Raw genomic sequence first — 17,500 nt, 5'->3', positions numbered from 1 at the left:
ATTCTGCATTGAGCATCCTCTAAGTAGCAGCATGGCATCCATGTTCAAGGACATCATTGCTCTAGTTAACTTGGCTCTCATCAGACCATTCATCGAGTACATTAAACCTTTCAGCATGTACTTGACCATGAACCTTTAGCAACTTGAGAGACCAGAGAGGTTCCTCACATAAAGAATACAGCGAGTCAACAACAAATCCTATGCAGACCATCTTAACTCCCTATATTTGTACTCGATCTCCTACAGACTGTTGCCTTGTGATCTATGCATAGCCTACAAGGCATCACATGTTCCCACACTTATGGATTTGTTGCACATTGGCAAGAGAAATAAAATCAGAAATATCTCTTTTAAAGATTTAAACCTCATCTGTGACATATACAGGATACGTTGGAAGGACAGAAACAGGTATGTATCTCAAACCTTGCCCTTTCTCTAAAACAGCAATTTAAACCAATGCTTGTTCCTAACCATATTCAAATGTAACTTGAAACAATGGATGGGAGATGACAAATTTACCCCTGGTTTGTCAGCTATGTCTGAAATGGAGAGGGGCAGTCTATGATTGTTTGATGTGTACAAACCTGTATCATAACCCTAAAATTCCTTGGGATAGAAACACGTCAACTATGCATAAAATGGCACTTGGACCAATAGCCTCATAATCACCTTCGAACCCCTGAACTGTACCACTGAAAATGTTAGCCAATAATTCTACTTTCTTCTTCTCCCCATTGCAATACATCAGAAGAAAGAATCACAAAGTGTTTCCTTTTATATAGTTTTCAAAACAATGATGGCTTATGTCATTAGTTTCTAAAAGCCTGCAGTACTTTTTTGCCATTCCATCACCAAAACCATTAATTAGACCTATTCTACATGAGCATTTGTTGATGTGGGAAATGTCATAAATAACCTCCATTCCTTAGAAAACTGCAAAGAGCACATATCAAGTTTGTGACCCATCATAATTCTTCAAGTTTTCATTATGCCAAATAAGAATGTGCTTCACTTCTATCTCATGAAGTATCTCAGTGATCAACATCCTTTTAATTATTCTCAGAAAAGGTTTAGATGAGAACTATATACCAGTACTGATATTTGTTCTTTCAAAACCATTTTTTAGCATAAAGAAATACTTGCTTGAGAGGTGTTTCTGGAACTTAATAAAGGTTTTGATTCCATGCTACACTTAGATTTATTTGATCTCAAATCCTGGTGTTGACATTGCCTAAGCATATGGTCTGTTAAATTTGGTGAAAATAAAACCAGCTAACAGATGGAATAATGCAATTTGTTATACAGCTGCCAGGGTCAAATGATTCGTTAGATGTTATTAAAAGAAAACTTTACTATGATTTCACAACTCTGACATTATAGCCTTAGACAAAGAAAATTGTATTAATATATGCAAAGCAAAAGCCATGTAATTTTGTAATAAGGCTAAGGATTATCTAGTTCAAACCAAACTGCCAAGTGTCTAGGTATTATAAAAGTTATAACATTAATCATACTGTCACTTCTGAATCATTGAAGACACTTGATAAATACCATTATGTTGATTATTATTGCATTAATAATTACAATGTGTCAAATAATGATATGCATAATACTGATTTTGCTACTTAATATAATCATCTTTCTGGTGGTATAGTGTTTAGAGTAGGAAGAACATGGCCCATTCTTTTACAACATATTACTTTATCTAAGTTAATTCATCATTCTCCAAGTATCTTTTATAATGGAGGTTTGCAGTTTATTTGATATTTTGGTACATAATTATTTCATATTGTCTACAAATTGTTATTGCTATTATATACACCACTTCTTGTGGTGTGTGTGCTTATTACTTTAATGATGTTTCACATTTTCCATTAATTAATGAGATCAAATTTGACATGTATTGGCATTTTACATGTGTTTCTAAATAAGTTGCACACATATTAAAAAGTCCTTGCGATTTGTTCTCTGATGGTGAAAACAAAATTAAATTTTATGATGCTGAGCATAATCGACTTTCTGATGATATAGTGTTTAGAGTAGGAAAACTATGGCCCATTCTTTTACAACATATGACTTTATCTAAGTTAATTCATCATTCTCCAAGTATCTCTTATAATAGAGGTATGCCGTTCATCTGATATTTTGGTCCATAATTATTTCATATATTCTACAAATTGTTACTGCAGGCATACATACCACTTCTTGTGATGTGTGTGCTTATTCCTTTAATGATGTTAAACATTTCTCATTAAATTAATGAGATCAAATTTGGCATGTATAGACATTTTACATGTGTTTCTAAATAAGCTGCACACATATTAAAGCATCATTTTGATTTGTTCTCTAACAGTGAAAAAAAAATGTGATAGATTAAAAGAGCATGTCAGAGATATTGGAATCAAAAGTTCTTGGGGATTTGTTTTTTTTTTTTTTTTTTTTTTTTTGTGGTATTGAAACATGAGAAGTATTCTATTTTTTTTTTTTTGCTTGTTATTGTTCTATTGCAAGTTTGAGTTAAACCAGAAGATAGTCATTCAATTAAAGCAAAATTGCTATATAACGTTTATTTTGAAATATAAGATATTAGTGCAGAATTTGCTTAATAATGAGACTTATTTCAGATATTTACTTGTATTGTCTTTCCTCTTTACTGACCACATTATTTTTATTGTACTTATGTGTGTGTTTATGCTATTAATGCAGCTCCCTTTGAATGTCTTTGTGCTAAGGCACTACAAGTGTTTTAATACATTCATGTTGCTGCTTAATGTTGTGATTTTTATTTATTTTATTGTGGTATGTAAATACGGCTTCTGGCATCAACTGTTTTTTAAATGGCTGTGATTATCTGAGATGTCTACGTAATGATACGTAACAACAATGATGTATTGCTGAAATTCTGCATTGCATTTGGAATTCAGAAACTGAATGCGTACCACATTATTTAAAGTATCAGATACCAATGTTGTAACTCAGGATGTTTTTTTTTTTTTTTCTCCATGTATTATGGCAAAGGAGAATAGAGGAATCTTGATTTATTTATGCCTCTATGCATTTCCGACAAACAGACTATTCACTTCAAGAAAAGAACTGTGTGAGAAGTTGAAAAGCATGTGATATCAGAAACAGCAATATATTATAACAATATCATGTTCAAATATGTTTCAAGTTGAATATTTCCCCTTGAGTGTTTAGACCATTTAAAAGTTACACTACGCCCTTTAATTTGGATGATGAAAGAAAATACAGTTTTGAAGATTGTTGAATTTTAGTGGTACATTCTTGTGCTATGGCATAGGTAGAAATCCTTTTGAAAGGGAAAGTTTGAAACACAAAGATATGGAGGATAAAATCAAAGAAATGCGCAGCCAACTTATGTAACAACTTTTTATCTCATTTAAAAATACTAAAATACTTTGTAGAGGATATATGAGGTTTGTTAACAAACAAATCTGACCAGGGACATCTTCAGGTGGGGTTAGTTAAATATAGTAGTAAGAATTAAGAGGGGGGAGGGGTTGAAAGGCTTAAAAGGGGAATGAGGGATGATTAGGAGGAAATGAGGTACTGGTAAGAAGGGGCTTAAAGGGTTTAGGCAAGTGTAACTGGGGAAGGAAACACATTTTGGCGTGAACTTGCTACTGCAAGTATTACGTTCATGACAACCCATAGGTACTGTGGTGCAGGTAAACTTAGACAGCTTTTAGTTAGGAACTGAAACTGGAGGTATATGTGGGTTGAGAGAATGAGGTGTTTTGGTCATGGTTGGCATTGTGTTAGTGAGATTCGCTTTTCAGAATTGGTGATTGAAGTGGACATATCTGGGTACATTTGGGATTTGTAGGCAGTCTGAATGGTGTGTTTTTCTCATTTATGTAGTGTGTCTTGATGAGATTGTCAGTATCCTGGTTGCTTTCAAGTTGGGTAGCGACGGTGTGTAGTAGTTGTTGCTGTGTGATTCAAAAGTGGGGGTTTACAAGCAGCATGTGGGCATGGCATAGTTGAAACCCTGCTGTGTGATCTCCGTACGTAATGAAGTCACATAGTAATCTGGTTTCCAAGCAATGCAGAGTGCCAAGCCTGTTATTCTAGTAAGTTTCTAAGTTTATAACAGCAGGATTTAAGATGTGTCAATCATTTCTGTGCCTTTGTCCTCCCTGTTATGTCGAGTTTTGCTCAGATTTTTTTTCAGAGGTGGGTTTATTTGGTTACAGATCAGCAAATATGTTTTCTAAATGGGGCAGCACCTACATGGTTTGTGAGCCTGCCTTGTTACTCCTGGCGTTCTCTTGGGGATTTGTAAAAAAAAAAAAAAAGTACATACGTTGGTGGTTTTGGGCTCAATTATATTAAGTGGGTGGTGAAGCATACCAATCCTCTGTACAGAATTAGATCTTTCTTCATAGTCTTGGTCCATTTTCAATATAATGGTTGTTTTCTTGCAAATTATTGAAGATTGAAGCTGGAAAATGACAGACTTGAGTTTCAGACTTCAGTCCCATCAGAAAATTCATGCTAATACTGACCTTGCTATTCCATTAACTTTCTAGGTTTGTATGAAGAATATTTAACATTGCTCCTGTTTTGGCAGTGAGTATATAAGAGTGTTGGGGAGGATCAATATTTAAAATGTTTCCCTATTTTGGCCATTTGTCCTAACATGATTTTGGTACCAGAAAATGGAGAATTGGAGAGTCTAAAGCATAAAAAGAAATCCTTTGTGCATTTTATATTATACTCTTAATAACATCTTTAGCAAAACCATTGTACAAACTGTGACACTCGTGCACTAGCCCAGCAATCAAGGAGTCTCAATCCTCACCACTAACACCAGTGAGGGGCATCCATATAGGGGAAGGATAATAAATACACACAAGACTCACAGCAAGAGGTTCTCCTGTTCAATTCTTGGCTGGAGTGCAGGGAGTGCCTTCTGTGTGGAGTCTGCATGTCCTCCCCAAGGTAGGGTGGGCATTCGAAAGACATGCGTAAATGGGTGTGCCTTCGTTGAAGGTTGAATGTCAAGCTGGCACCTCGGCATTCATGAAAATCTACTGCCAATCATTAGCAGACCGGAGTTCTGCTGTGGCGACCCCTAACCAGGAAAAGCCAAAAGACAACAACAACAATTTCCCTTAAGAGCACACAGAGGTCAGAGTCAGTCTGGGGCTGGTTTCTCCCTTTCTCTCCAGGTCCCCAATAAGACTCTCCACTGGCACAGTTATAAGGTCCAGATTTCAGCCTAGTGGGCAAGCTAAAACCTCCAGCACCCTCTCTGTCCAACCAGTGCTTCATGTCCCTGCCCAAGTAGCTGACACACACACACTTTGATATAAGAGTTTATACAACCAGACAGACACTCCTGGGGAAGGCTGGCACAGGTTCTCCAGCTGTGCCTCTTTTCTACACAGTCTAAATGGTAGTACCAATTGCCACCACACACCAATATTTATTAGCTACTCAAAGGCTCTTAAAAGGGTGTCCACTTATTACTGTGCAATATTATTATCCAAATGGTAATTGTGACCTAACAAATAATAGAGTAGAAAAGTTCTAACATCAACACAGAAAAACACTTAGTCTAATATTCCTAATTCCTAGATATTTCTAAGAGAGAACACAGTTCTAAATAACTTACATATAGAAACAGGCAGTGCTGGTGATGTTGGATGCCCTCAAGACTAAATGCTCTGAGCTCTCTGATTCTCTCTCTTAAAATTGATAATACAGAGCTGCTTCACATGACATCATTCTTCACACTTCTCTGGTGTTCCCAGGCTAACAGAAACTACATTTACATTTTTTTTACCGGGGTAGGAACCAGAGCAATAAAGGACATTTATACATGCAAATTCTAGCCATTAACTCTGGTCTTAAATCAATAGGCAGGATGCCTCCCTCTAGATGTATTGCTCTGAATTTTAACATCAAAGATAGTCATAAAATGCTTGACTTAGCTTTCTTACAGCAGAGTGCACTGTTGTTACATTTTTGCAGTTCAATATCCATTGCAGTCTTTTCACATTTAAGAGAACAAGCCTGTGGGTTACATTAATATTTACAAATGACAGAATTATCTACAAAATTCTATCTGGCTAGGCTGGCAGCCTTCTCCTATCTTCACACAAATTTTAAATAAAAGCCATCCGTTATATTCCTGAAAGTGTTTTAGGTTACAGTATACAACAAGATCAATGGTAAATTTTGACTTCATGTTAGTGAGTGAGTGCATACTTCTTAGTGGTACAGATTTTGTTGAACTCAGAAATCTGCTTCATATTTTAAACTGTTATTAGCCTTCTGGGCTGCTGGGCTGACAAACAGTAGCAGTGGTGCCTTTGGCATGCCTGGTTGCTGTGTGGAGCTTTTACATTTAATTCCTGGCATACCCTAATCTGGAACAGAGATTAGGAGGTATGTTGGGGTAGCAGCTAGAGTATGGGATGAGAGGCTGGAGTGCAGTAGGTGGTCCGATGTGAGGAGGTGGGTATTATCAGCAGGACTGACCAAATTCTGCATTACAACAGAGACTAATGGCCATAGTACTGACATATAACCTGATATTATTCTGCTATATGTCTGGACACGTGTTTGAAAGGTATTCCTGCCATTAAGTCAGTCATCCTTTGAAAACTCAGAAACATTTTATGTTAAACAGTATTAATATATTTTATCTGACAATGCATACTGCATAAAGAATGCATGTACAGCCTGCATTTCCATCAGTAAAAATACCCACCGGCAAAAATACTTTTAGAAGTAACAATATCTCATGTATCGCAGCCATCTTTCTTTCAAATTAGTGTCTTTATGCAGGACCACCATGAGAGTTTGAGGTTAAAACCTCATTAACTAGCAAGAGTGTTTAAGATATAAATGGGGACGTGCAGCAGTAATTGTTCAGGGTCTCTCACTGAAGTGTTTTTCCTGGAATGTGTGCTTAGCAAGGGCATTATTATATTAATAAGGATTTTACTTATTGTCTCTTTATGAGATGTCAGAACAAATCCATTACACTTTCTGTTCAATATACAGTTTAGGCATGTTATGAGTCAGGGACTACCCAACAGCAGTTATTTTGATAAACTGGTCCCCAATTGGTTTGTTGTAGATAATTGTGGTCCCTGGCAAATTACTGGTAACTCTTTAAGGATTGAGTTAAAATGGTGATGGATGTTTCAGTTTCAGACTGCTTCCCCTTCAGGGTTTATGATAAGGGTAGGGGGTTGACAAATGAATGGTGATTGTGGCTAATGGTCATTGTGAGCATGTGTGGCATGGTGCTGTCCATAATGAGGCTGGGAATGGATTGGGAGCACAGGTGACTGGGTTGCACACTACTGGGGTGGGGGATAAGTAAGAGCTGGAGCTTAACATCCCATACCTCTCCAGTGTATACATTTTGACAGAATAACTTTGGCCTTAAGGTTGATTGGGCCAGGGTTGGAAGTCCTAATATGGGGTGTCCTTGAACCTTTGTTGTAGTGGCATTACACTGATTTTCAGTTCTATTGGATCATGTGGTAGGGTTTAGGCATTGCAATGACTCCATTTCCTTTGGAAGGCTTGGTAATTCTGGGACGTTATTCCAGCCATTGTTACCTCTGTGAAAGTTTTCTTTCTAATGGGGGCCGGCCATAGTTTATAAGAACAGTCGCCGGGGGATATTTAGCTGCAGTGTTTTACAGTTGTGTGCCTCCTGGCTACCAAAGAGTTTGCAGGTTGTCAGGATTTGGGTCATCCTGCCACCTGTTCCGTATCCCTTTTGGCTTTGCCAAAATACCGGAGAGCTCATATAGATGTTCACTGTACATGCCGCATGCCCATCAAAAGAGTTATGTTGATGCAGAGCCTTTATTTGGGATGACAGACAGCTGGATCCAAACTGCTATCCTTTAGATGATTTTCTGATGCAACACCAGTTTGGTGGAATAGGACAGCACTGTCTCATGGTTAGATAGGTATTTTGTTTCACTTTAAGTTAGGTTAGAATAATTACAGTGTGGTATATTATGAAACCTGAGGAAGTGTGGTAATGTTATGGGGTGTTATGTTAGGTAAGCCTCTCCTTTATCACAGCACTGCCACAGGGTCCGTGATCTACTGTACTGCCAAAGGTATGGAATGGTTTAAAATTTTCATTGCACTAACTGTTTTTCTCTCCATTACAAGATGAGGAATGCCACCACTATAGTGTGTCACAAACGGGTAAAAGGTGGAACAATCACTAATGCATTTTACTTTGTGTCTTTTGCAGATGATGGTGTTGTGATGGGCATTCCAGTTGCTGTAACATTATCCAGTGAGGTCCCAGATGATGGAAATAGGTTTTGTAGCAGATGTCTCAATCACTCTGGTGATGAGCACTCAAGTCATACCTGGGAGAACACTAAGTGAGCAACAGCGACTGGCTTGAAGGAAGTGGATCTCTAAGGTAATGGATTCTGCTGGGGTGGATGTTCTGGTTGTTGGAGTGGTGCACAATGAGGGTACAGGTAATTTATATTCATTTACTGCTCGTTAAGGCATGTCAGTGCTGGTGAGGATTTGGGGTAGGTGGGGATGGAGTTACAACAATCACGAGGTCATAGGCAGTTATTAGGATTAGGGCTCTAAGACCTTTACAGGCTAGCCAAATCAACCTTATTTCCCAATGCAGTACTTACTATTCTTGCAGAAGAGGGACTGGGTCAAACCCCTTGCTGTGAATTTATGGTTAGCCATTTAGTTGTTCCATGGGCACAGATCCCTGTTAGTCTGGGGAGAAAGAGGGGAGCATAATTAGGGAAAACTTGTGGGAAGCAGGTGCAGCAGTTTAGGCATGTTGGTACGAGGGATGTGCCCACCACGGGGGCAGTGCATGATTTGGGGTAGATGAGGAAGCACAGGATGGGTATCAGCTGGTGTCCTGAAGGATTTGAATTTGAGGGATGTGCCCACCACGGGGGCAGTGCATGATTTGGGGTAGATGAGGAAGCACAGGATGGGTATCAGCTGGTGTCCTGAAGGATTTGAATTTGAAATGTGTTGGACTCTGTTGGAGTAGATGTTACTGCCACTGGAGTAGTGCATAATGAGTTTGCAGGTAATCTATTTTCATTCTGTGCGTTTTTTTGCATAGCGCAATAACGGGCAGCACCGCCTAATTGGGTTTAAACTATTCCTGGCTCCACAAAGTCTGCTCTTCACTTTTTCCCTTAGAACTGCTCTATCTCTCAAATTAAACACCATATTCTCATTCTAAAGCCCTTCACTGGTCCAAATAAGTAATCTTACAAGTTAGCACTATTAAACCATAAGCATTACTTACTCTTATACTCTCTATGATTACCTTGTCCCCTATTGGACCATCTTAATTCAGTTCCCTATATTACTCTAGCATGTCCAAAGGTCAGTCAATGGTTTCCTCTCCAGCCCAGCTGGTGAATCTGGGAATTTTGAGGCAATGTTACAACTGTCTCATGTACACGGGCAACCATCTCCTCCTCCAAACAGGTTCAAATATATGTGAGAGATGCAACCATATAGCCAAACTGGAGGCTGAGCTCTCTCATCTCAAAACTGGTATAACCAGTCAGGAGGAGAAGGTAACCTAACACAACACAATTCCAGTATCACATAGTCCCACCACATCAGCGAACCAAACACATATATACCCTAAAACATACTCAGAGGCTCTAAATAAAAATCTACCTAAGCAGCAGAGACCTCCAAAGCAGACATCCAAGCAAACGCCACCCCAAAAATAAACACGCACAACACATAGCCCACAAAGTTAGTGTGCCAAGCAGCCACAGCCCTTAAGGCTGAATAACGCACCAGATACTCTTGTAATAGGTGACTCTATTGTCAGACACACTGACGTCCCACTCACAAGGCTGAACAAGGAGAAGGTCACAGTGAGCTGCCTGTCAGGCGCTAGGATCAGCCACATAACACAAGCACTCAGGTCACTCCAAAGCAAATACAAATATGACTCAGTCATTGTACATGGTGGTGTGAATGACCTGAGACGTACCTCCCTGGACTACATGAAAAGAGACATAGAGGAGCTCTCTGATCATGTAGCCCAGGCTGGTATGACCCTGACCTTGAGCAGCATCTTACCCTCACCTAGAATGATGTCACAGTACAAAGACAAAATGATCGATTTTAACAATTGGCTAAAATTTTGATGTCATTCAAATGGGATCCAGTGTCTATCAGCCTGGGATGACATGCTCGACAAGCCATGTTGCTTCACTAGGGATGGCTTGCACCTGTCACCACTGGGCTTTCGGATACTGGCAAAGGCTCTGGCCACCCCCATAGTGCCTTTTTTAGGCAAGGCTCAAAAGTCAAACCCACCTCCATAGACAGCACAAGGTACAAGAAACTAATGGTAATGCTGCTAAATGCCAGAAGTCTGAACCTCAAGATGCATGCACTCGAAGCTCTCCTCAGTATGGAGAACATCGATATCTGTGCAGTGACAGAAACCTGGTTCAAGGCTCCAGAGAGCACCCCAGCACTACCAGGTTATACCTCATATCATGCTTTCCGGCCCCAAAACCCAGACCGAACCACAAAAGGAGGGGGAGTTTTCATATTTATCAAGGATATCCACACCTCCAGGTTAGTGGCATTGCATGAAGTATCGGAGACCATCCATGTGCAACTAACAGTGGGCAAAACTGCTTTTCAGTTTATAGCATCCTACAGACCACCCTCTCAAAGTCAGGAATCCCACTCGACTTTCCTGAAAACATTGGAGAACATGAAGATCTCTCCGAACACCATTATATTGGGTGACTTCAACTACCCAAACATAGACTGGGAGCATTACTCAAGCCCCAGCACCTTAGCCCAAAGGTTCTTGGAAATTATAAACTGCTATGGAACAACTAGTCACCACTCCCACAAGAGGGGATAACATACTAGACCTGATCATTACCAACATGGGGACTCTATGCTCCATACCAGAAGTATATCCTTCATTGGTAAGATCAGACCATAAATTAATTTCACTGGATATCCACATCCCGACCCCACCCCCAGCCCAGAAAACCACAGTGAAAAACTTCTCAAAAGCGAACTTCTCACTTCTCAAAACTGAAGTGAAATCTTTCAAGGCCCCAGGGCCAGTGGAAACTACGGTCCAAACTGCAGAATCCTATATAAACTCATTCTACGGACATCTCCAGGAATGCATGGATCAAGCTATCCCAAACAAAACCAAGACCCAATCATCCAAAGGCAGGCGTCCAGTCTGGTGGACCCCAGCCATAAATAGACTGTACAACAGAAGGAGGAAGATACTACATGATAGAGCAAAATCCCTAATAGGGAAGGCATCTCTGATCAGTACTAGCAAATAATTATGATCCCTCATAAAATCCTCCAAGGCCAGCTTTGAGAGAAAAATTGCACAGGACACTAAAGACAATCATAAGGCTTTTTTCAGTTATGTTAGGAACCTGGGATGCAACTCCCAGACGTGTTCTGAGTTGATTCTAAATGACAAAAAATACACTGAACCCACAGACATCGCCAATATCCTGGCAGACAGGTTCAGTGCAAACTCCACCCCCCCCCCCAAAAGAGCAAGTGTCTATCCCGGCAGGGGGCTGCCTCCCAAACATCTCTGATGCTCAGGTGAAGGCTGCCCTCTCCAAAGCAAAAAACACTGCTTCCATGGGACCAGATGGCGTCCCGGGTTGCGTTCTACATGAACTCCAAGAAGAACTAATCCCTCAAATAAAACAGCTGTACAATCTCAGCCTCACTACAGGATATGTGCCCACAGAATGGCTTACAGCGACAGTGGTCCGAATCCACAAAGGTGGAGCCTCCACGGACCCTGGAAACTATCGCCCCATAAGCCTGACTAGCTTAGTCTGCAAGGCTATGGAGAGGATCATCATAGAGCTCATAAACAAAGACATTGGGGACCTACAGACACTAGATCCTACCCAATTCGGCTTCGTCAAGGGCAGAGCCTGCCTTTTGAACCTGGTTGACTTCTTTGAAACAGTCACCAAAGCCATAGATGAAGGGAAGATAGTCCACACAGCCTATCTAAACCTATCTAGACCTAGCAAAGGCATTTGACACAATACCCCATGTGGGCATCATAGATAAGCTATCTAGCTTAAATATAAACCCCTATGTCACAAGATGGGTCACAAACTGGCTCAAATACAGAACCCACAGAGTGAGAGTTGCTGGAGCCATGTCAGACTCGAAACCAGTCACAAGTGGTGTTCCACAAGGTTCTGTCCTGGGACCGCTCTTGTTCGGTATATACTTTTCCGAGGTACAGGCCAACGAGGGAGGACTATGGCTCACCAAGTTCACAGATGACTGCAAACTGGGCGCCATAATCAACTCTCCAGCTGACACAAACATCCTTCAAAAAGGTCTCACAGAGACAGATAACTAGTGCCAGAGCCATGGTCTAAAGCTAAATGCCAAAAAGTGTATAGTCATACCCTTTGGCAAAAACAATGTGCCCACAAACTACCACATAGGCGGTAAACCATTAAGTACAGAGAAAGTAATTAGGGATCTGGGGACCCAAGTTGATAGCAATCTCTCCTTTGACAACCACATTGCCAAAGTGGTTAGAAAGACTTTCTACATGGCCCACCTCATCATGAAAGGATTCACATCTAGATCAAGAGAGGTAATTGTGCCCCTTTATTCATCCCTCATCAGGCCCATCATAGAATACAATGCCCCTTTTGGGATGTACCTTACCCGACACCTGCAGCAATTAGAAAGACCCCAAAAGTACCTCACCAAGAGGATCAAGGGACTCAAACAGATGCCATATGCTGCTCATTTAAAAAAACTCCAGCTCTACTCAGTTGCATACCGCCTACTTCGAGGCGATCTATGCCTGACATATAAAGCTATGTCCAATCCAGAATTAATGGACATGCTCCACCTCAGTAAATCTAAATCCCTTAGAGCCACACGCTCGAGGGACTTGAACCTCAGCACCGAAATAAATAGGACTTGCTGGAGGGACAGATTCATAACCCAGAGGCTCCCTTCTCTCTGGAATAGAATTCCAATTCATGTTAGGCAGAGCACCTCATTGAATCTCTTCAAGAAGAATCTTGATGAGTGGATGGGGGATTGTAGGTTTGTTCCGGGGATTACATCCGTGTCACTATTAGACAGAGGCACAGTAAACTAAACCGTAAAAAGGGCACAGTATACTCAAATCAAGGGGTGGCGTAAGCCAAACAAAATCGGGCTAGGCTTATAATTGCCCCAGGGCAGATAGCCTAGTATGAACCTATGAACCTATGAACCTATTAAGGCACATCAGAATACAGTTTGGGAGTAGCAGGGTACAGGGACCATGACATACGTCAGGGGCAGGTTGAAGCAGGTGATTGACAGGGTTAGGTTGATTTACTAAAGTCTGGTCAGTGGTTAGTATGATGGAAGTGTAGGTGTGATACTATGAAGCCTGGCTGACATTGCCTATTGTCGTAGTAGGTTGGTTTTTGTGGTTGGGGTAAGTATATGGAGCATCATTTGGCCTGTAGGTTGTGAAGTTACTGCTTCACGGATGTATTGACATTATTAACAGGGTGGTTTATGGTTGGTAAATGTTTCTTTCCTTATAAGGGATGGTGGATATGATGGTGGGATTACTAAGTAACTGATCTGTTAGGAAGGAAATCTCATTTTGGTCACTAGTATACCCACTGGGTTGTTAAAGAGGTTGATGACATTGGGAATTTTAGGGTTTTGGTGGTGCATTGTGCTTGTGTGGATTTACCTGGCTTGGGTTTAGTGTTTTGCAGTGCATTTAGTAGAGGATCACCTATGAATGGGCTTGGTCAGGGCTTTGGAGGATGGATAGGGAGGTTGATGGGGATTTCCATTTCTGGACAAATGTGGCATGTGATGTTGGATTGCTATTAAAATTTTGAAGAGAGTTCATATTTGGTTATTATATTCACTTGATGATAATATGGGGCTGCAGTTTGGCATTAGATTGTCTCTGTGTGGCTTCAAGTGCCAGTGGGCTTGGTGTTTCATTGTCCAGTTGGCTGGTAATGACTGAGGAATCATTATAAAGCTTCTGTTGGTAGTTAGGTAAGTGACTATTTAGCTCATATACAGTGGTTATGTTAGGTTATGAGGTTATGGTTGTTACTTTGGCATTGGGGGGATCAGTGGTCAGGTTTCAGCTGTTTAGGCAACTGGCTAATTTTCTTAGTTATGTGATAAGGCTTTGGGAGGTGATGACATGGATCCAGTTTGGTTAGGGAAGATCAGGTAAACTGAATGATGATTGGCTTAATGCCTTTTAATGGTGGTTAGGTTTTTGGAGGTCTGGTCGGAGAGAGGGGGAACAGCCTAGTCAGGCTGGTGGGTGTTGAAGAAGGCCAGGCTTGCCCTCTTCTGTTCCCCCTCTGGTGCTGGGTGTTCAATTCAATGAGTTGGAAATGGAATGTGAGAGGTTGGATGCTGCTTGATAAGTAAATAAGAGGGTGTCAGAAAGCTGCTTATTTGGTTGGATGTGTAATTCCATAAATGGTAAATTAAGTGAGTGGTGGACGCTGCTTCATAAGTAAGCAAGTGGAGGTATGAATGCTGCTTACTGGATCAGGATGAGCGGGGTCATGCTTTCCTAGTCAACGTTACATGGCTGTTATGCTCAACTGTACCATGTGTCAGTTGTAATTGATAAATAATGGTTAACAAAAGTATGTTTATGGAAGTTTAATAAAAGTCATCAAAAATCATTCAGTGTGATGTATTTATTGAAGGGGACAGGGACAATAACAATTGTGTTCCAGATATTGCATTTCTATGGAAATGTAAGACAGAGAATGGTTCCACAAATAGTGATGCATATAAATGAACATGTTGAGAAGACTTCTAATTCATATGAAAAACTAAGATGTTGGAAGTATGGATAAGGTAGTCCACTAAATACAGAAAATGTAATAACGGATCTGGGGACCCAAGTAGATAGTAATCTCTCCTTTGATAATCATATTGCCAAGGTGGTTAGAAAATCTTTCTATGTGGCCCACCTAATCACAAAAGGGTTCGCATCTAGAAAAAAAGAGGTTATTGTGCCTCTCTACTCATCACTCATTAGACCCATCATAGAATACAATGCCCCATTTGGGATGTACTTTACAAGACACCTGCAACAGCTGGAAAGACCACAAATGGACCTCACCAAGAGGATTACTGGCCTCAAACAGATGCCATATGCAGCTCGACTCAAGAAACTCCAGCTGTACTCGGTTGTATACCGCTTACTCAGAGGTGTTCTCTGCCTGACATACAAAGCCATGTCCAGCCCTGAATTGATGGACATGCTCTACCTAAAAAAAAAAAAACAAATACCGGAGAGCCACACACTCTAGAGATATAAACCTCACCACAACAATAGATAGGACATGCTGGAGGGACAGATTCCTGTCCCAGAGACTCCCCATGCTTTGGAACAGGATTCCAATATACATCAGGCAGAGCCCCTTACTAACACTCTTCAAGAGAAACATTGACGGGTGGATGGGAAACAGAAAATTTACCCTGGGGATCACTGCAGTGGTTCTGCTGGACAGTGGCGTAGGGAACTAATGGTTCTGCTGGACAGAGGCACAGGGGCCTAATCTAAGGGGGTGGCGAAAGCCAACACATTCTGGCTAGGCGTATAAATGCCCTTGGACAGATAGCCTAGTACTTACCTATGAACCTACGAACCTATTTAAATTCAAGTTATATAACACATTGTTCCTGAGAGACAAAATAATAAAGAATGTATGAATTCTGATTTTTCATGATTTTCATTCTAACAATATCAATTGAGGAAAATTCTATCCTATGTCATTGAAGCAGAAATACTTAAGAAAATATTATTTAGCTCTTTTTTCTTTATCCTGTGAAATCAATTAATGACTCTTTTAGTTCAAATAAAATTCTAAATATTTCTTTTTACTTTTTAATTTACTGAGTCACTTATTTGTTAAATATGTTTGTTATCACTGTGCTTCCCTAACTACACCAGATTAAAATGTCTTATTCAATTTGTTTAGTCATTTATTTGCTCACAACTTACTTTTTGTCAGATTTGTGGTTCTTTTGTTTTTGAATTCTCTAGCATAGATGAATATTTTTCTTTATATGATGCTGACAGTAATAATGAATTTGTGAAAAATGTTTATGTTCATTTGGATATTCATTATATTAAAGTTAAAATCAATTTTATACTTTAAAGTGTTAATTATATGGCTAAATGTTTTACTACTATCATTCATTTTGAGACATAAAATGCTCTTTTGGTTTCTTTTGAGTAACGATACACCCCCGGATTCACTAATCTTCCATGCAGGACTAGTCTAGTGCTGCATGGAAGTGGCAGTTTAGGAGGAGGACAGCAGCGCGCCAAGCATATTAATGAAGGCGTGCTGCCTAACCTCCTAATCCTACACGGAGCGTGGATGAGTTCAGGGCACGTGTCTGAGACCAGAGCTTTCAAAATAAACAAGCCCCTGCAAAGTAGAACAGCAGAAGCTGTAAATAAATGAGCGAGACCACTCAGAGGTGTCCGCATATCCCCACCCACAGTTCCCCATGTGTACAACAGCAACAGGACATAACAATAAAAAGAAGTAACCCCTGTATTTATTTCTAAAACTCCAAGTTCAGCTAACCGTAGGTGCGCAGGTGTGCCCATCGCTTAGCTACAGTTAAAGCAGCTTAAAAGGCTGAAGAGGATAACAAGGAAGATATAGCAAATGAAGCAGCATAGCAATAGTGTAGTGGTCAGAGCATCCGCCTAACAAGGAGGCATTCCCGGCACGAGGCCCACTGCAGCACATACCATTTTCCATGTGAAATCTGTATATGAACATTTATTTACATTTGACTGCTTTATAACCTACTAAATAACATTTAAATGTGAACTGAAGTACTGCATGAAATGCACATGTGAAGAGTCAGTACCATAATGAATAAGTCAGCAGTAAACAGGTGTAAGCACAGATAAGCAGTAGTAAGCATATGTAAGCACTAGTAAGTGTATGCAACTGCATTTGGGCAGGGTGAAACACCGCTGACACAGATTAAACAAAGGAGATGCTAACTGCGTGTAAGACACTGTGACTGGAAGTCAGCAGTGCTTACCTCTGTGCAAATCCACCTACAACTGTTTGAAAATGCCTTAAGCAAACCGTATCCGATGTCCAGTGTCATGTGTGACTCTGTGTACACTAACAGAGTCAGTCATAGGTATCGCAAAGCATACGTGGCACACAAGGCTGGCCAGTATGCTCAGGAAACATAGTATCCAGCAATACCAGTCAACATTACCAGATATATAGTTACAGATGTAGAGGTATATGTGTTTGTATAAATACCCATAACTATATAGATATATTCCTCCACCTATCTGTAGTACAAATGTATACATACATAGATGGACATATAAATAAATACCCACATTTACATATATACATATGCAGACACCCATACA

Source organism: Protopterus annectens, chromosome 7.part0, assembly GCF_019279795.1.
Source record: "Protopterus annectens isolate FY-2018-M chromosome 7.part0, PAN1.0, whole genome shotgun sequence".
NCBI lineage: Eukaryota > Metazoa > Chordata > Ceratodontiformes > Protopteridae > Protopterus > Protopterus annectens.
The sequence above is the reverse complement of the archived record's forward strand: the minus strand, read 5'-3'. Positions refer to the sequence as shown.